Below are 21,960 nucleotides of genomic sequence, written 5' to 3'. Positions count from 1 at the left end.
CTTTTTTCTATAACACGTATATTCACATTCACACTACATATATTTAAAAACATACCAGTCAGGATCATGTCACAGTGTTGTCTTTTGATAAATTAATCTAGATTTACCACAGATTGGCTCCTACTAATGTTATAATAAATTAAAAGACTAAATAAGATAAATGTAATAAGATAATGTTGTTTTCAAAGAACAATCATATTTATGGCTTCAGAAAGTTTCAGAATAAGCCCATCCTTTTTACTCTTAGGGTTTTTTTGAACCAATAAACTATGGACTTTATATATTGTTTGAATTCAACGAATCCTGGAGGCATCCCTAGGAAATAAATTAGAAGCATGATAGAATAATGACCTCTATTTGTGAATAAGGAGTCATGAAAAGAAAGGTCAAAGGACTTATTCAACAGGGCACAGAGAGACCATAGCAGAGCTAGAAGTAGAAATATATCTGATTATTTTCTAGTAGCTTTATCCCTATGGTGTCTCCAATTAACTCAAGGGGTGGTAAAAAAATCTGAAAATTAACTTTAGTTAAAAATATAGGGACTTCCCTGCTGGTGCAGTGGTTAAGAATCTGCCTGCCAATGCAGGGGACATGGGTTCGAGCCCTGGTCCAGGAGGATCTCACATGCTCTCATGGAGCAACTAAGCCTGAGCTACAACTATTGAGCCTGCATGACACAACTACTGCAGCCCCCGTACCTAGAGCCTGTGCTCCGCAACAAAAGAAGCCACCATAATGAGAAGCCCACACACCTCAACTGCAACAAAGAGTAGCCCCTGCTCATGGCAACTAGAGAAAGCCCGTGCACAGCAATGAAGACCCAATGCAGTCAATAAATAAATAAATTTATTTAAAAAAAAAATATATATACATATGTATGCTGTTGAGGGGATATATGTATACATATAGCTGATTCACTTTGTTTTACAGCAGAAACTAACACACTATTGTAAAGCAATTAGATGTTAAAAAAATAAAAAGGAAAACAAAAGAAAAATGCTGACACGTGGAAGAAATTCTGCAAGAATATATAATAACCAACTGTATATAGGGAAAACAGAAGATTTTCACTTCCTAAGTTAAATATTGTTTAAACAATTTAATAGGAACCTTTATGACCAAAATTTTAAATAAAAATAAAATTTGAAAACTGAATATCTATATCTATCTATCTATCTATCTATCTATCTATCTATCTATCTATCTAACTATATGCTGCAAAATCCTGTATGTGTGTGTTTGTGATGAAAGAATGTGGTGAGAGCAAGAGTGAGAGACAGAAAAAGCCTGTGAGACTGAATGAATTGAGGACAAAAGTGGCAAATCATTATGGCATGAGATGTGAGGTTCTGTTGCTGCCTTCTACCTAAGAATAAATGATCTGGCCCCACAGAGAGGTTAGACTTCAAAGACTTCCTAGACATAAACTGCTTTCAATGTTTCCTTCCTAATTGAAATTTAAAATGGAACCCTCTCCTAAATTAGATATAGGTAACAACAGAAAATAATGTACACAACATATAAACCATGACTCAAATAAAAGAGTTATCATAACTAAAACTGATACAATACTAAACAACAGGTGCAAATTTGTCTTAAAGCTACAATCTTTTGAAAAGAAATGTTAGCTATCAGGAGGAAAAACAATATATGAATTCTCAGTTTACCACCAAGAAAGTGAAATTAGATTGTACAATTAGCATGTGTCTTTTCATAAGACATATAGTACAGTTTTTCTTTGAGTGTGTGTCAATCAATTTCCTTTCCAGCTAGATCTGTTCTTCCCCAAGTTAAAAAAAAAAAAACCTGATGAGTAACAGTTATTACAAGTATTGGTACTAAATTACATGTTTCCAATAAAAGAATCAAAACATGTCATCCAAGTTTCTTTTTTAATCAAGTGAAATAACCCTCAAGTTATAATATTTATAACATAAAAATCTCATTACATGTCCCTCCTATATTGATTGTACAATATTTGTGGAGCTAAAATTCTCAAAGCAAAACAAAGAGCAAAATAAATGGTAGTAAGGTTCTAGGTAGATTCAAACAATTCATAACAGGCAGCATAAATATTCCCATATTTTTCCATTGAACCAAATTCTCCACTATAATTTAGCCTACATTATTGTCAATTGGAAGGAATAATGAACAGAACACTGAACACACTGAGCCAATTAATTTGTAATTCATTTAGAGGACATCCAAAGCTGATTCATCCCTTAAATTGAACTAAATAAAAGCTGATTTGATTTGTTGGAAATGTCCTGCATTAGCAATGCTGAAGGCAACTTATGACAACGCCTGATAAGTAGAAGCTTATGGGGGAAAGGGCAGTTATTTTTAAAGCTCCTAAGAGCATATTTTAACTAAGAAAATAAATAAGGGAATAAAAATCAATTAACATTAAAACTGAATACTCATTTACTGAAGAAATAAAATGTGGGCACTTAAAGGAGAAGGCGAATTCTTCCCCGAGGAGCCTGAAGTTGAAATCAGTTTTGTCTCTCTACTGAAATCTAGAACCTAGAGGTAAGACAAGAATAAAGACACAGACCTACTAGAGAACGGACTTGAGGATATGGGGAGGGGGAAGGGTGAGCTGTGACAAAGCAAGAGAGAGGCATGGACATATATACACTACCAAATGTAAGGTAGATAGCTAGTGGGAAGCAGCTGCATAGCACAGGGAGATCAGCTCGGTGCTTTGTGACCGCATGGAGGGGTGGGATAGGGAGGGTTGGGAGGGAGGGAGATGCAAGAGGGAAGAGATATGGGAACATATGTATATGTATAACTGATTCACTTTGTTATAAAGTAGAAACTAACACACCCTTGTAAAGCAATTATACCCCAATAAAGATGTTTAAAAATATATATATAAAGCCACTTTCACTTTACAAGACAACCCTCAGCCTTAACTGCTGACTTAAGTGAGGGAGACATATTAGTCAATTATCTTGCTGATTTTGTTCAGAGTAACATTCCAGTAACCCTGGAAATCCAGGTGAAAGCTGAGGTTTGACCCATGTGACAAGACAATTGTTTTGATTTCACCTGGATTATATTGTAACACAATAGAAAAAAATCTTCTGGCCTCTTCACCAGCCTCTAGGACACTTCCAGGAATTTAGTTCTTTTATTTTTCTCTTAAAAATAAAACTAAGTGACAAAACTCTGATATTGGGGAGCAGAGTTTCCTGTTTTAAGTATGTATCTTAGTTAAATGTGGAACTGAATTATATATTTGTACATAGGAGTAACCCTTTCGAAGTGAGAACTATTAAAAAAATTCTAGCTCAATTAGCACTTCCTTCACCTTACTCCCTCAGCTTTCCACATGCTGTGCACTACTCTGCCTTATCCCAAAAATCAGTCCAGATATTAACCCATGGTGTTGAGATTTCAAACTTGTTTTGTGAAAGCTTGTTCATTTTTCCACTAGACAATGTGCTGCTTAATAGCAGGTATCATGCCTTTTTACTTTTATTTTCATTGTAAAAATAAATATGCACTTGATTAAAAAAAAGCCAAACAATTAGAAAGCTATAAAATGAGCTACAGTCTTTCTCCTTCCTTAGTTACAAACTTCCAATCCTGACACCAAAGGCAACCACTGTCAGTAGTTTCCTGGGTAAATTTCCAGGGTAAAAATGCACATACACTTAGAAAAAAATTGATGATACTATAACTTAATTTTTTTCACTTCGTATATCTTGAAGATGTTTCTATATCATCACATACAGATATACTTCAGTCTTTTTAACTTCTACATTGTGCTCCATCATATGGACACTATACAATTTATGTAATTGTTATCTAATATTTTCTAATTATATTATCTAATTTAGTTATCTAATGGCGAACATTTAGGTGGTTTTCAGGTTATTGCTATTAAAATCAATGCTGAAATGGACATTCTGGTACCTATATCTTGCTTTATATTTGCAATTATATATAACAGGAAATTCCAAGCCATATGTTTTTATCACCTCCACTTCTTCCAGTTGACAAGGAAGGGATTCCTGCTTAAAGTTATAGGGATTGATAAACAACTGATTCTCAACACTAGACAGATGAAATCAACAGTAGTGTATTAGTCACACATACTCACAGCCTATAAGAGGAGAACACTGTATGCCATGCAGGGCCATAGGATAATTCTACTTGGAAACAGAATGAACAAGCAGAGGCTGTGGTGTAACCCCTAGGCATGGTGAAATCTCTGTTTCCCACAGGAGAATGTGATTGACTTGTTTGAATCATTCTGTGGGCTAGCAGGGAACTGTAGCTTGCTATTCAGGGATAAGCAGCCACTGTGCCTGGTCCCCATGCTAAGGAGAGTTGTTTGAATATGGTACTTTATCTTCAGGAACACGATGATAAGGGGAACTTGTGATTGGGCCATCATTCAAGACCCACTCGGCTTTCCCTAGATATCAAGACACATATAATATGGGGATTTAATTTTAGGTCTTATACCACAAAATGGAATTGGTTGGCCAAAGAGTATGTGCATTTAATTTTCTTTTTTTTGTAAACATAGAGAAATTGCCTGAACAAAGGCTGAAATGTATGATAGTCCTTATTTTCCTACATCTTTATCAATGCTAGGTATTATCCAACTTTATAATTTTTGCTAGTTTAGTGAAACATGGTATCGTGCTCTTTTGATTTATATTTCTTTAAGAAAGACCAAGCATTTTTATATGCTTATTGGCCTTATTTTTCTGAGAAATGCTTTTCTTTTTTATTTATTATTTTTTTAAAATTTGTATATCCTTAGTGACCAGGAATGTGCTAAACATATGTTAGATATCTTTTTTGTAAACAATGTTATTTTAAATCATATGAAATACATTTTCTATGATTATCAATGCATTACCCTTTTAAACTGTATGATTTAAAAAAATGTATGCTTTACAGATATATTATTCCATTCAATTTACTTATTGATACAGTACCCACCTCCAGTGAAAATGTCTTCTTATCTATAAGAGATTGAATATGGGGTCCTCATAAAGAATACTATTTTGTGACTTCTGGGTGGAAATTTAATTTAACTATTTTTTTCCAAATTGTGATCAAACACACTAATATAAGATGTACCACTTTATTTTTAAGTGTACAATTCAGTAGTGGTAAATACATTCACATTGTTGTGCAACCAATCTCCAAAGTTTTTCATAGCCATTAAACAACAACTCCCATTTCCTCATCTCTCCAGCCACCTGGCAACCAGCATTCTACTTTCTGTTTAAATGAGTTTGAATACTCCAGATAGCTTATCAAAGTGGAACAATACAGTATTGGTCTTTTTGTAGCTGCTTTATTTCACTTAGCATACTTTCCTCAAGGTTCACTCATGTTATAGCATGTGTCAGAATTTCCTCTCTTTTTAAGAATGAATAATATTCCCTTTCATGTATATACCACATTTGTTTATCAATGTTTCTGCTGATGGACATTTGGGTTGCTTCCACATTTTGGCTATTGTGAAGAAAGCTACTAAAAATGTCCATGTTCAGGTATCTGTTTGAGTCCCTTCTTTTAACTCCTTGGGGTACACACCCAGAAATTGAATGTCTGGATCATATGTTAGTCGTATTTTTAATTTTTGGAGGAACCATCATAGCACTTTCCATAGTGACTGCACCACTTTACATTCCCATCAACAATGTACAAGTGTTCTACTTTCTCCATAGGCTCACGAACACTTGTTAGCTTAATTTTTTAATAGTTACCATGCTAATGGGTATGAGGTGATATTTCATTGTGATTTTTATTTGCATTTTCCTGTGATGTTGGACATTTTTTATACACCTGTTACCCATTTGTATATTTTATTTGGCAAATGTGTATTGAAGTCTTTTGCCCATTTTTTAATTTAAACATCTTTATTGGAGTATAATTACTTTATAATGGTGTGTTAGTTTCTGTTTTATAACAAAGTGAATCAGTTATACATATACATATATCCCAATATCTCTTCTCTCTTGCGTCGCCCTCCCTCCCATCCTCAATATCTCACTCCAGCTAAGTCAAAAAGCACCTTGCTGATCTCCCTGCACTATGCGGGTGGTTCCCACTAGCTATCTGTTTTACATTTGGTAGCGTATATATGTCCATGTCACTCTCTCACTTTGTCCCAGCTTACACTACCCACTCCCCGTATCCTCAAGTCCATTCTCTAGTAGGTCTGTGTCTTTATTCCCATATTTCCCCTAGGTTCTTCATGACCATTCCTTTTTTTTTTAGATTCCATATATAGGTGTTAGCATACAGTATTTGTTTTCCTCTTTATGACTTACTTCACTCTGTATGACAGATTCTATGTCCATCACTTCACTACAAGTATCTCAATTTCATTTCTTTTTCTGGCTGAGTAATATTCCATTCTATATATGTGCCACATCTTCTTTATCCATTAATGTATCAATGGACACTTAGGTCGCTTTCATGTCCTGGCTATTGTAAATAGAGCTGCAATGAATATTGTGGTACATGACTCTTTTTGAATTATGGTTTTCTCAGGGTAAATCCCTAGTAGTGGGATTGCTGGGTCGTATAGCAGTTCTATTTTTAGTTTTTAAGGAACCTCCATACTGTTCTCCACAGTGGCTGTATCAATTTACATTCCCACCAAGACTGCAAGAGGGTTCCCTTTTCCCCACACCCTCTCCAGCATTTATTGTTTGTAGATATTTTGATGATGAGCACTCTGACTGGTGTGAGAAGATATCTCATTGTAGTTTTGATTTGCATTGCTCTAATGATTCATGATGTTGAGCATTGTTTCATGTGTTTGTTGGCAATCTGTATATCTTCTTTGGAGAAATGTGTATTTAGGTCTTCTGCCCATTTTTGGATTGGGTTGTTAGTTTTTTTGATATTGAGCTGCATGAGCTGCTTGTAAAATTTGGAGATTAATCCTCTGTCAGTTGCCTCATTTGCAAATATTTTTTTTCCCATTCTGTGGGTTGTCTTCTGGTCTTGTTTATGGTTTCCTTTGCTGTGCAAAAGCTTTTAAGTTTCATTAGGTCCCATTTGTTTATTTTTATTTCCATTTCGCTAGGAGATGGTTCAAAAAGAATCTTGCTGTGATTTATGTTATAGAGTGTTCTGCCTATCTTTTCCTCTAAGAGTTTGATAGTGTCTGGCCTTACAATTAGGTCTTTAATCCATTTTGAGTTTCTTTTTGTGTATGGTGTTAGGGAGTATTCTAATTTCATTCTTTTACATGTTCCTGTCCAGTTTTCCCAGCACCACTTATTGAAGAGGCTTTCTTTTCTCCACTGTATATTTTTGCCTCCTTTATCAAAGATAAGGTGACCATATGTGCGTGGGTTTATCTCTGGGTTTTCTATCCTGTTCCAATGATCTATATTTCTGTTTTTGTGCCAGTACCATACTGTCTTGATTACTGTAGCTTTGTAGTATAGTCTGAAGTCAGGGAGCCTGATTCTTCCAGCTTCGTTTTTAATTATCAAGATTTCTTTGGCTCTTCGGGGTCTTTTGTGTTTCCAAACAAATTGTGAAATTATGTTGTGCTAGTTCTGTGAAAAATGCCAGTGGTAGTTTGATAACGTTTGAATTGAAACTGTAGATTGCTTTGTGTAGTAGAGTCATTTTCACAGTGTTGATTCTTCCAATCCAAGAACATGGTATATCTCTCCATCTATTTGTATCATCTTCAATTTCTTTCATCAGTGTCTTACAATTTTCTGCATGAAGGTCTTTTGTCTCCTTAGGTAGGTTTAATCCTAGATATTTTATTCTTCTTGTTGTATTGGTAAATGGGAGTGTTTTCTTAATTTCACTTTCAGATTTTTCATCATTAGTGCATAGGAATGCAAGAGATTTCTATGCATTAATTTTGTGTCCTGCTACTTTACCAAATTCACTGATTAGTTCTAGTAATTTTCTGATAGCATCTTTAGGATTATCTAGTTATAGTATCATATCACCTGCAAAGAGTGACAGCTTTACTTCTTCTTTTCTGATTTGGATTCCTTTTATTTCTTTTTCTTCTCTGATTGCTGTGGCTAAAATTTCCAAAAGTATGTTGAATAATAGTGGTGAGAATGGGCAACCTTATCTTGTTCCTGATCTTAGTGGAAATGGTTTCAGTTTTCAACATTGAGGACAATGGTGGTTGTGGGTTTGTCATATATGGTCTTTATTATGTTGAGCAATGTTATTAACTTTGCTCTCTGCCTACTTTCAAGAGGTTTTTTATCTTAAATGGGTGTTGAATTTTTCAAAAGCTTTATATGCATCTATTGAGATGATCATATGTTTTTTCTTTAATTTGTTAATATGGTGTATCACATTGATTGATTTGCATATATTGAAGAATCCTTGCATTCCTGGGAAACATCCCACTTGATTATGGTGCATGATCATTTTAATGTGCTGTTGGATTCTGTTTGCTAGTATTTTGTTGAGAATTTTTGCATCTATGTTCATCAGTGATATTGGTCTGTAGTTTTCTTTTTTGTGACAACTTTCTCAGGTTTTGGTATCACGGTGATGGTGGCCTTGTAGAATGAGTTTGGGAGTGTTCCTCCATCTGGAAGGGGAAGGAACAGTTCTGGAAGAGTTTGAGAAGGATAGGTTTTAGGTCTCTCTAAATGTTTGATAGAATTAGCCTGTGAAGCCATCTGGTCCTGTGCTTTTGTTTGTTGGAAGATTTTTAATCACAGGTTCAATTTCAGTGCTTGTGATTGGTCTGTTCATATTTTCTATTTCTTCCTGGTTTAGTCTTGGAAGGTTGTGTATTTCTAAGAATTTGTCCATTTCTTCCAGGTTTTCCATTTTATTGGCATAGAGTTGCTTTTAGAAATCTCTCATGGTCCTTTGTATTTCTGCAGTGTCAGCTGTAACTTCTCCATTTTCATTTCTAATTCTACTAATTTGAGTCTTCTCCCTTTTTTTCTTGATGAGTCTGGCTAATGGTTTATCAACTTTGTTTATCTTCTCAAAGGGCCAGATTTTAGTTTTATTGATCTTTAGTATCATTTCCTTCATTTCTTTTTAATTTATTTCTGATCTGATTCTTATGATTTCTTTCCTTCTGCTAACATTGGGGCTTTTTTGTTCTTCTTTCTCTAATTGCTTTAGGTGTAAGGTTAGGTTGTTTATTTGCGATGTTTTTTTGTTTCTTGAGGAAGTATTGTATTGCTATAAACTTCCCTCTTAGAACTGCTTTTGCTGCATCCTATAGGTTGGTGTCATTGTGTTTTCACTGTCAATTGTTTCTAGGTATGTTTTGATTTCCTCTTAGATTTCTTCAGTGATCTCTTGGTTGTTTAGTAGTGTATTGTTTAGCCTCAATGTGTTTGTATTTTGTACAGATTTTTTTCTGTAATTGATATCTTGTCTCATAGCACTGTGGTTGGGTAATATACCTGATATGATTTCAATTTTCTTAATTTCACCAAGGCTTGATTTGTGACACAAGATATGATCTATCCTGGAGAATGTTCCATGATTACTTGAGAAGAATATGTATTCTGTTGTTTTTGGATGGAATGTCCTATAAATGTCAATTAAGTCCATCTTTTTTAATGTATCATTTAAAGCTTTTGTTTTTTATTTATTTTCATTTTGGATGGTCTGTCCGTTGGTGAAAGTGGGGTGTTAAAGTCCCCTACTCTGATTGTGTTACTGTCGATTTCCTCTTTTATGGCTGTTAGCATTTGCCTTATGTATTGAGGTGTTCCTATGTTGGGTGCATAAATGTTTACAATTGTTATGTCTTCTTCTTGGATTGATTCCTTTATCATTATGTAGTGCCCTTCTTTGTCTCTTGTAATAGTCTTTGTTTTAAAGTCTATTTTGTACCTGGTATGAGAATTGCTACTCCAGCTTTCTTTTGATTTCCGTTTGAATGGAATATATTTTTCCATCTACCCACTTTCAATCTGTATGTGTCCCTAGGTCTGAAGTGGGTTTCTTGTAGACAGCATATATATGGGTCTTGTTTTTGTATCCATTCAGCCAGTCTATGTGTTTTGTTGGAGCATTTAATACATTTGCATTAAAGATAATTATCAATATGTATGTTCCTATTACCATTTTCTTAACTTTTGTGTTTGTGTTTGCAGGTCTTTCCTTCTCTTGTGTTTCCTGCCTAGAGAAGTGCCTATGGCATTTTTTGTAAAGCTGGTTTGATGGTGCTGAATTCTCTTAGCTTTTGCTTGTCTATAAAGGTTTTAAATTCTCCATGAAATCTGAGTGAGATCCTTGCTGGGTAGAGTAATCTTGATTGTAGGTTTTTCCCCTTCATCACTTTAAATACGTCCTGCCACTCCCTTCTGTCTTGCAGAGTTTCTGCTGAAAGATCAGCTGTTAAACTTATGGGGATTCCCTTGTATGTTATTTGTTGTTTTTCCCTTGCTGCTTTTAATATGTTTTATTTGTATTTAATTTTTGATAGTTTGATTAACATGTGTCTTGGCATGTTTCTCCTTGGATTTATATTGTGTGGGACTCTCTGTGCTTCCAGGACTTGATTAACTATTTCCTTTCCCATATTAGGAAGTTTTCAACTATAATCTCTTCGAATAGTTTGTCAGTCCCTTTCTTTTTCTCTTCTTCTTCTGGGACCCCTATAATTTGAGTGTTGTTGCATTTAATGGTGTCCCAGAGGTCTCTGAGACTGTACTCAATCTTTTCACTCTTTTTTCTTTATTCTGTTTTGCAGTAGTTATTTCCACTCTTTTATCTTCCAGGTCACTTACCCGTTCTTCTGCCTCAGTTATTCTGCTATTCATCTGTTCTAGAGAATTTTTAATTTAATTTATTGTGCTGTTCATCATTGTTTGTTTGCTATTTAGCTCTTCTAGGTCCTTGTTAAATGTTTCTTGCATTTTATCCATTCTACTTCCAAGATTTTAGATAATCTTTACTATCATTATTCTGAAATCTTTTTCAGGTAGACTGCCTATTTCTTCTTCATTTGTTAGGTCTGGTGGGTTTTTGCCTTGCTCCTTCATCTGCTCTGTGTTTCTCTATCTTTTCATTTTGCTTAACTTACTGTGTTTGGGGTCTCCTTTTCATGGGGTGCAGTTTCATAGTTCCTGTTGTTTTTGGTGCCTGTCCCCAGTGGCTAAGGTTGGTTCAGTGGGCTGTGTAGGCCTCCTATTGGAGGTAAGTGGTTTCTGTGTTCTGGTGGATGAGGGTGGATCTTGTCTTTCTGGTGGGAAGGTCCACATCTGGTGGTGTGTTTTGGGGAGTCTGCGGCCTTATTATGATTTTAGGCAGCCTGTCTGCTAATGGGTATGGTTGTGTTCCTGTCTTGCTTGTTTTTTGGCATAGGGTTTCCTGCACTGTAGCTTGCTGGTTGTTGAGTGGGACTTGAATCTCAAGTCTCTTATCATTGAGATGGAGATCTCTGGGAGAGTTTTGCCATTTGATATTACATGAATCTGGGAGCTCTCTTGTGGCCCAGTGTCCCTGACTTGGCTCTCCCAATTCAGAGGCATAGCCCTGATGCCTGGCTGGAGCACCAAGAGCATATCATTCACACGGCTCAGAATAAAAGGGAGAAAAACAAGAAAGAAAGAAAGAAAAAGAAAGAAAGAAAGAAAGAAAGAAAGAAAGAAAGAAAGAAAGAAAGAAAAAGAAAGAAAGAAGATAAAATAAAATTAAATAAAATAATGTTATTAAAATAAAAAATAAAAATAATTATTAAAAATTGTTTTTAAGTAATAAAAAAAGAGAGAAAGAAGAGAGCAACCAAACCTAAAAACAAATCCACCAATGATAACAAGTGCTAAAAACTATACTAAAAACAAAAAACAAACAAAAAAAACACGGACAGACAGAACCTTAGGACAAATGGTAAAAGCAAAGCTATACAGACAAAATCACACACAGTAGCATACACATACACCTTCACAAAAAGAAAAAGTGAAAAAATATATATATCATTGCTCCCAAAGTCCACCTCCTCAATTTGGGATGATTCGTTGTCTATTCAGGTATTCCACAGATGCAGGGTACATCAAGCTCATTGTGGATATTTAATCCACTGCTCATGATGCTGCTGGGAGAAATTTCCCTTTCTCTTCTTTGTTCACATAGCTCCTGGGGTTCTGCTTTGATTTGGACCCACCTCTGCTTGCAGGTCACCTGAGGGCGTCTCAGAGAAGATGGGGTTAAGGAAGCAGCTGCTTTGCGTGCTCTTGCTCACTTAGGCCATGGGGAGGGAGGGGTATGGAATGCAGGGTGAGTCTGTGGCGGCAGAGGCCAGCGTGACTTTGCACCAGCGTGAGACGTGCCGTGTGTTCTCCTGGGGAAATTGTCCCTGGATCACAGGACCCTGGAAGTGGCAGGCTACTCAGTGTCCCGGGAGAGGCTGTGTGGATAGTGACCTTTCCTTGCACACAGGCTTTTTGGTGGCTGCAGTAGCAACCATAGAGTCTCAGGCCCATCTCTGAGGTCCGTGCTGATAGGCGCGGCTCACGCCCATCTCTGGAGTTCCTTTAAGCGGTGCTCTTAATCCCCTCTCCTACCACACCAGGAAAGAAAGAGGCAAGAAAAAGTCTCTTGCCTCTTTGGCAGCTCCAGACATTTTCCTGGACTCCCTCCTGGTTAGCTGTGGCGCACTAGCCCCCTTCAGGCTTTGTTCACACAGCCAACCCCAGCCCTCTCCCTGGAATCTGACCTCCAAAGCCCAAGCCTCAGCTCCCAGCCCGGCCCACCCTGGCAGGTGAGCAGACAAGCCTCTTGGGCTGGTGAGTGCCGGTCAGCACCGATCCTCTGTGCGGGAATCTCTCCGCTTTGCCCTCCGCACCCCTGTTGCTGCGGTCTCCTCTGTGTCTCCCAAGCTTCCCCCCTCTGCCACCCGCAGTCTCCGCCCATGAAGGGGCTTCCTAGTGTGTGGAAACCTTTCCTCCTTCAGAGCTCCCTCCTATTGGTGCAGGTCCAGTCCCTATTCTTTTGTCTCTGTTTATTCTTTTTTCTTTTGTCCTACCCAGGTACGTGGGGAGTTTCTTGCCTTTTGGGAGGTCTGAGGTCTTCTGCCAGCGTTCAGTAAGTGTTCTGTAGGAGTTTTTCCACATGGAGATATATTTCTGATATATTTGTGGGGAGGAAAGTGATCTCTGTGTCTTAGTCTTCCACCAACTTGAAGCTCCTCCCCTTGCCCATTTTTTAATCATGTTATTTGTTTTTCTGTTGTTGAGTTGTAGGAGTTCTTTATATATTCCTAATATTAACACCTTATCAGATAAGAGATTTATCTTTTAAGTTCTCATAATTTTTGTTCCTTGAAGTTCTGAGATATATTCCTATGATGATTAATTTTATGTGTCAACTTGACTGGGCCATAGGGTGCCCGGACATTTGGTTAAACATTATTATGAGTGTATTTTGATGGTGTTTCAAGATAAGATTAACATTTCAATCAGTAGATTGAATTAAGCAGATGACCCTCCCTACTTTGGGTGGGCCTGATCCAATCAAATGAAGACATGAATAGAATAGAAACACTGAGTAAGAGGATACTCCTTCTGCCTGATTGCTTGAGCTAGAACACTGGTCTTTTCTAGCTTTTGGATTCATACTGAAACATTAGCACTTCTTGGGACTGGAGCCTGCTGGCTTACAGACTGAGCCTTGCACTATCAGCTGTCCTGATTCTCAAGTCTTTGGACTTCAGCTGGAAATACACTCTGGCTTTCCTAGGTCCCTAGCTTGCTGACTGCAGATCTTGGGACATCTTAAGCCTCCATAATTGTGTGAGCCAATCCCTTATAATCTCTCTCTCTCTCTCTCTCTCTATCTATCTATCTATATCTATATATATATATACACACACACATATATATACTTTCTCTCTCCCCTTATATAAATATACATACACATATGTACATACATACATCTTATTGGTTCTGTTTCTCTGGAGAACTCTGACTAATCTCTTTATAAACCTAAGGACACTTGTACTTTAATCTTGAGAAGAACATCCTTCAACTTTACACTATAGGTGTCTGGGCATAGGGTATCTTGAACCTTTAGTCCTAGGAATACTGTCATCCAAATCCTTGACTCAATGTCCTTCAAAAGCCACCACTTATAAGACCTTACTGTCATTTTTGGTTTCACTCTTTTAAAAAGATCAACAGCGAACTCTAGAATTTAAACTGACAGTGTCCAGCTGACATTTTTCTTGTCTCACATACAGTTTCAATCACAATCTTCTGCTACAGGAACACCATACAAAATGTATCAGGCAGAAACAGAAAACTTCTTTATACTGATGAGCAGATGTAAAGCAAAAACCCTTATTATCATAGGTAAGTTTAAAAACATTGAATGCAGATAACTAGACTTTTAAAGAATTCCCTGGAGAAACTGACTCATCCTCTTTGGAAAGAATCAAATAAGGGTTTTTTTCCTCTAAACTTAGCAGGCAGTAGTCTCAATACAAAATAAAGGAATTGTTGGTAACTCTCTACATACAAGAGCAAATTTGCTGAAAACAAAACACAAGACAACAAAATCTCACATCACTTCAACATGTATACAAAACTTCTCTAGCAACAAAAATTAAAAGCCAGAGGCAGCAGAGATTCTGATTTTGACGTGCATATAGTAGGGGCTTAGATCTGGTAACAAGTAGTGAGCTGTAATGTTACTCCTTAGTGCAAAATAGTGGGAATCATAAAGTCCTAGATTTTAATCTTAACTTTGTCTCTTCTTAGTTGTGGGCAAGTGACTTAATCTCTGAGGCTTAGTTTCCTTATCTGGAAATGGGAATAATACTACCTACCTCATAAGATTGCTAAAAAGATTAAAAGAGAAAACCCATATAAAACAAAACATGCTCATAGAGGGACCAAATAAACGTTAGTATCCCCCTGGCACCTACTCCACCCCCGACACACCTACCTCTATCCTAAACAGGAAGAAAGTACAAGGTGCTATTAGGGGGAGACTAATTTAAAAGAAGAATCACATATACCTGAGGGAATAACCTGCTATTTTAGAAAACAAAACAAAAAACAGCTGTAGCTGGGCATGCTTGGAATTTGCCCCAGCTTCTTTGTGAAGGACATCTCATCCTGCCTATTTTTTTCTTATTTTAGAAATTATACCTTTGCATATATTCAAGACAGAGGATGTAACTTTTTTTTTTTTTACTATTTATATTTTAGTCACAGTTCCCAGGGAACATAGATGTCACTTGGATGATAGCTAGCATGTGAAGAAAGTCTGATTTCCTGTCTTGCCAGTATCACATCACCATTCAGAACGTCTTCTAGAGAAACCCCTGTGATGGCTGCTCAGGTTCACATTTGGTACTGCCAGCTATTATGTGCTGTCTGAGGAACTTTCTTTGTTGACTAAATTAAATATTGGGAGTCCAATATTTGGGAGTCCTGAAGCAAAGTTCTGGACCTAAAAGGCAAACTGCTGCAGGATCCTTCTGCAATATGGCACTTGGTCATCTGCTCTTTGCCACTACTTCTGCTGCTTACTTCCTATAGTTCTTATACATTGGTTATATTTCTCCATTATTAATTTAGTAATTAATAAAATTAGGAAAAAGTTAAAAAATAAATCAAAATAGGATGCCCACATCGAAGGATACAAATGAACTTATGTACAAAAAAAAATAGAGTTACAGATGTAGAAAACAAACATGGTTACCAGGGTGTAAGCGTGGGCGTGGGGAGGATAAATTGGAAGATTGGGATTGACATATGCATATTACTATATATAAAATAGATAACTAATAGGGACCTACTGTATAGCACAGGGAACTTTACTCAATACTCTGTAATGGCCTATATGGGAAAAGAATCTAAAAAAGAGTGGATATATGTATAACTGATTCACTTTGCTGTACACCTGAAACAAACACAACATTGTAAGTCAACTATACACCAATAAAAATTTTAAAAATGTAATTTGAGAGGAGTCTCTTATTGATACAATAGAATAAACCTGTAGACATCTTGGAATGTTCAGATCTAATAAAACAGCAGACACTAGGACAGAAAGGAGAATAGAGGATCATAGAATTAGACACAAAGCGGGTAAGCATAGTGGCAAATCAGGTAGTTCAGCACTGAGGAAAACTTACATAATTTTTCCTTACATATGTCTCACAATCTTAATCCAGTAGCAGAAAGTGCTGTTAAATTTTTCAGTGTTAAGTACATTTTTGGCATCATATATGGATATTAAGTTATGTACATCCATATTTAATAAGCAATTTTAAGACATCAAATGACAGTAACTTTTTGCATAACCTTAAGTGAGAAGAAAAATCAGTGGTAAACCTTCCACTAGATGCGAAATTTTGTCAGACAGTCAATTAACATTACTGGGTGTCTACTGCGTGATACATAAGCATACAGGTTTACTGTTTATAAGTTTACATTTGCTGTCACTAAAACTCATGTGTGGCTGAGGATTCTGTAATATAAGTTTGAACCCCAGCAGACTTTTGCCACTTAAATTCTTCTTTTCTTTAATTTCACTGCATTGTACAGGTTCTTTTTTGTTCTTACATTCTCTTTTAAAAAATATTTTTATCTTACTGAACTAAGGTATAACACAGACCTAAAAATGAGAATTATTCTTGTAAAATGTAATTAAACTCCAAAAGGTTTATCAGAAGGTATGACTTTTCAGTCAGGGTTCTTACCTGAGAATGGGAAAGCTTTTGCAATGAGTATAAAACAGATATAATCATAACAATTAAGATGTTTCATTTGCAGCATGTGAGAGACAAGACAGTTTAATTTAATAAAATATCTATACAGCAGGAAATTATCCTGCCACCCACACTACTATCCTAAAACACTCAGGTGAAAGAAAAAAGTCCATAATAACTTTTACAACTGTATTTAAAATATTTATACCTTTAAATGACAGCATTAATATAATGTCATTAAATTGCCCAAACTTAGACCTACTTTTCTTGCCTTAAAGTATGCTATTTAAAAATAACTTATTCATAAAGGCTGATGTTTTGAAAACAGATTAAAACAAAACAAAAACAAGTCCATAAGCATTTTCTAAAGAATAAGGCCTAATTTAGGGGAAAACTATGTCTTACCAGCCAGGATGTTCCTAACCTACTCAAGTGTGAAAGAATGAAGAACAGAGCTATTCTGAAGACTTGCACAATAGATTAAAAATCCAAATTCATTTGACTGGTGCATTTTTTATTGAAAACATTTATTGTTTTTTTAATTTATCTATTTTTTACATGGAGTTGAAATCAATTGATAGCAAGTGAAAGATGATATATATTTTTAAACATTTTTTGAAATTGAAGTATAGTTACTTTAAAATGTGTTAGATTCAGGTGTACAGCAAAGTGATTCAGTTATACATATATATATATTATTTTTCAGACTCTTTTCCATTATAGGTTATTACAAGGTATTAAATATAGTTCCTTGTGCTATACAGTAGGTCATTGTTTTTATCTATTTTTAATTTGTATTATCTTTATTATTTTTAAATTTTTATTTTATATTGGAGTATATTTCATTTACAATATTTTGTTAGCTTCAGGTATACAGTAAAGTGATTCAGTTATACATATACATATATCTATTCTTTTTCAAATTCTTTTCCCATTTAGGTTATTGCATAATGTTGAGTAGAGTTACAGTAGGTCATTGTTGATTTTCTATTTTATATATGGTAGTATGTATATATTAATTCAAAACTCCTAATTTATTTCTCTCCCTGTGCCCTCCCACTTCCCCCTGTGATTCCCTTTAATAACCATATGTTTGGAAAACCTTGCTTTTAAATGGGCTTCGATCCATGTTTAGAAACACCAGAATCTAGTAGGTAATGTGGCTAAGCAAAAAGATTTAGTTTCTGAATCTTGACACTTTGAACATGATAGCTAAATAGCATGTATATTAAAAATCCAAATTACAAAGTGCATTTTAATCACTTAGAAACTTTACCTTAAAAAAAGAAAAATAATTCTTAAAATAGTTTTGATAACCAAATTAGGTTGTGACCATTTTGAAAATATGAACAATTATATAAATTTCAAAAGTGGTATATATAAGATAAAAAGATAGCTTTCTTCTCAATTCTGGCCTTTCCTAATCTATCTGTAGAATGATGCCATCACCAATACGGGAAGAAAAGCTTTTGGGAATGCAGACTTACACTAGCAAATGTTTAGAATTAACATGAATGTTTACAGATGACTGAAATTAAGTCACCCAAAGGGAGAAGAGACTTTTCTTAGGTGATTTTATAATATCACACATGAATTTTGAAACCTGATTTCATACATGAAAACATAAACCATAAATAGAGAAATCTGCACCCAATCAAGATCTAAAAACAACTTCCAAAAGAATGTACATTAGTTTATTGCTTTTTGTGGTAAAATTGAAAAAAAAGTTATTTCAAGTCTACTGTAATTTTATATTAATATGCATTATATGCAGTTTTCACTGTTAACTTCAGTAATAAGTACTAAAAATGTTAAAAGTCATCAAGGCCATATGTTTGGCTACATTTACCTGCTACTGTTGTTATTATTTTGTTAATATTACATTGTATACCTAGAAGCATCAACCATCCCAATCTCTATTCACACACACATCTAGTTCTAAAGCATATAGTCCTATGGAATCTTAAAATAAGCTGCTGTTGATAAGTGTAATAAAAAATTCTATTTTTTCCAGTAAATTATTAACCTGTGATTGATGTTAACTAAACTTATTGTGGTTAAAATTTCATGCTATATACATATCAAATCATTATGCTGTACATATGCTTCAACATGTACATATTATGCTTGGATGTATGCAATGTTATATGCCAATTATGTCTCAATAAAACTGGGAAAAATAAAATAAAAAATAAATGTCATTAAGGCAATAATTCATATCCAGTTTTACTCTGTCCTATGTTAAATAAACTTTTAGAGAAAAAAAATTTTAAAATGTTAATTCCTGTTTCCAATATTGTAGCTTAGTAGCCTCTGTTGTGTTGTACTTGTAATGGTATAAGTTTTTTAACATATTCCAAAAATTTGCTTAGCTTTTAACTGTAAGCTACTAGAGGGCACAGATTGAAAGACTTAGCTTTTCTTTGTATAATGCTTAGCATAGATTTAAGAGCATAATTCAGGGGCATGTGGCTCATAGAACTGCAGAGAAAGAGATCTCTAGCAATTCCCCAGTCAAGGCTGGACAATTTCAAAATTACCCAGAATAAATAAGTATCAGTATTCATCTAGTGTTACCCAGTGTACAAAACGAGGATCTATGCAAGTAACAAGGAGATTTTAATTTGTGGCAACTTTTGCAATCTATTGTAATTAAATTGTAAGTAAAAGAATAAAAAGATTGGCTTAATTACTTTTCATACAAACATCTTCTTGAATAGGAAAATAGTTTAGAGAGGTAGTCAGAAGAAATTCATAACTTTATCATGCTTAACAATAAAGTATTCAAATGGAGACTTGTCTCATAACAAGACTTAAATCTATAATGTGGATAAGTGTTACTGATTAAAGCAGATAAATGTAGAACTTGAGAACTACTCTTCAATGAATTTAACTTGAAAGGCTGAAATATTGTGCAATATAATGCAGGCATTATGCATATCTCTACAGCCTTCTGAAGAATGGGAAATGGAATCATACAGTGTAAAGCCTTTTCAAATTGGCTGCTTCTCTTAGCAATATATGTTTAATATTCATCAATGTCTTTGCATGACTTCATTGATCATTCCTTATTATCACTGAATAGTATTCCAATTCTATTCAGCGTACCAGTTTGTTTATCCCTTTGCTTATTGAAGGACATCTTTGTTGCTTCCAGTTTTTTGTGAGTATGAATAAAGCTGCTATAAGCGTTTGCATTAAGGATTTGGGTAGAAATAAAATTTCAAATCAGTTGGGTAAATACCTAGGAGCGTGACTAATGGATCATATGGTAAGACTATGTTTAGCTTTGAAAGAAACTGCCAGACTGTCTTCCAAAGTGGTTGTACTATTTTACATTCCCACCATCAATAAATGAGAGTTCCTGTTGCTCCTCATCAGAAATTGCTATCTTAGCATTTTGAATTTAGCCATTCTAATGGATGTATAATCTTTAACCTAAAACATACAATCGAAAATCACATGGAATTTTCACACAAAAGACACTGGTACTTTGCAAAGTCATATTTGTGTGAATTTTCCCCCAAATAACCTTTAAAATTATAATTTTATATTTGAGCTTAAACGTGTGTTTATGATAAAATTTATGCTTTCTTAGAAAATATTCTAAAAAGTCTGGAACTATTTGCTCCAATATGACTTTGGGAGAAATCAAAGTAACTAATTTTATCAATCACCTTAGAATGAACTATTTGCTACTTGCATACAGAAAATGTTAGACTCTGGTCAAGTTTTCTAGTAAATTTGACTCTGAAACATCAAGTGATTGTAATCTAAATAAGCAAATTAAGAAACACTGATAGATAAAATAAGGGTTAAATAGAATGTCCTTTGTACTTTATGTAACACTAAAAAAAGGGTGGAGGACATGGACGAAGGTTGTCAAAAGGTACAAACTTCCAGATATAAGATAAATAAGTATTGGAAAGTAATGTACAACATGATGACTATAGTTAACACTGCTATATAGTATATTTGAAAGTTGTTAAGAGAGTAGATCCTAAGAGTTGTCATCACAAGAAAAAAAAATTTTTTTTGTATCTATATAAGATGATGGATATTGACTAAACTTACTGTGGTAATCATTTCACAATATATATGTCAAATCATGCTGCACACTTCAAACTTATAACAGTGCTGTATGACAATTATATCTCAATAAAACTAAAAAGCTGAAACTTATTTTGCTGACATTGAGACATCCAATTCAAAAACAAAACTGAAAAATAAACAAAAATAAAAATAAATAATCCAGAAGAATATATTGCAGAATTATCATTTGGGAGCTATAGCACCACCAGAAGAAAATCCAGGTCCCTACTCCATATTAACAAACAACAAAGAGGAATCAGTGCCCGAAAGAGATTTCAAGTTCTGAGTAAGACCAAAATCAGATTTAGTACGGACCTTAGTTTTTACTAATTTGGATATATTGCAACAGACTTGACACCAAGTACAGAAATTTGAGTTATCTAATAGCTCAACAGTAAACCACAAAGTATAGGCTTAGTAACCAACTTCTTAAGTAACAATTTTTGGGTATATACAGCCAGATAATGTATGTCTTTCAACAGACATACACAATGTCTGTAAATTAAGCTCTTTAAATTTAAACTCCATTACAATTAAATAACAAACCAATATATATGTAGGTAAGTAGTTTAAAATGTTTATCATGTAAACATGATATATTAAAGTCTCAAAGAAGTTTTACATGACACCCACTCGACAGAAGATGGATGTGTTTTACCAGTTTCACACAATACTGTCAGAAAAAAAAAGAGTACACATTAATTTAGAATAGGGAAAAGACAGAAAGAAAAAGACGCTGTGATACTTTAAAGTATCTCTGGGGACTTCCCTGGTGGTGCAGTGGTTAAGAATCTGCCTGCCAATGCTGGGGGCTCGGGTTCAAGCCCTGGTCCTGGAAGATCCCACGTGCTATGGAGCAACTAAGCCCATGTGCCACAACTACTGAGCCTGTGCTCTAGATCCCGTGAGCCACAACTACTGAACTCTCGTGGGCAGCAACGAAGACTCACACAGCCATAAATAAATACATAAGTAAAAAGAGTTTTATAAAAAACTTAAAGTATCTCTGAATAAATCAGACTGATAATCTTATTTTTAAAAATTCATAATTCTTATTTTTTGGCTAACCCTTTATAAAGAGAGCCTATCTTAATTAACTGGCAAGTAACTGTTCTGACCATCTAATTCCTGAACAAAAAAAAAAGGATTAATCTAGTTGTTTCTTAGACCATAAAAAATATCTGAATTAT

At 34.9% G+C, this 21,960-nt stretch overlaps 1 protein-coding gene across 1 annotated transcript in view; it reads right to left on the bottom strand.

Annotated features, from left to right (window-relative positions):
- Positions 1 to 21,960, bottom strand: part of HDX (highly divergent homeobox) — a 173,307-nt gene that overhangs the window by 65,013 nt on the left and 86,334 nt on the right. The window lies entirely within an intron of this gene.

The sequence above is a fragment of the Delphinus delphis genome, chromosome X (assembly GCF_949987515.2).
Source record: "Delphinus delphis chromosome X, mDelDel1.2, whole genome shotgun sequence".
In the NCBI taxonomy this organism is placed as follows: domain Eukaryota; kingdom Metazoa; phylum Chordata; class Mammalia; order Artiodactyla; family Delphinidae; genus Delphinus; species Delphinus delphis.
This window is presented reverse-complemented; position numbering and strand designations above follow the sequence as displayed.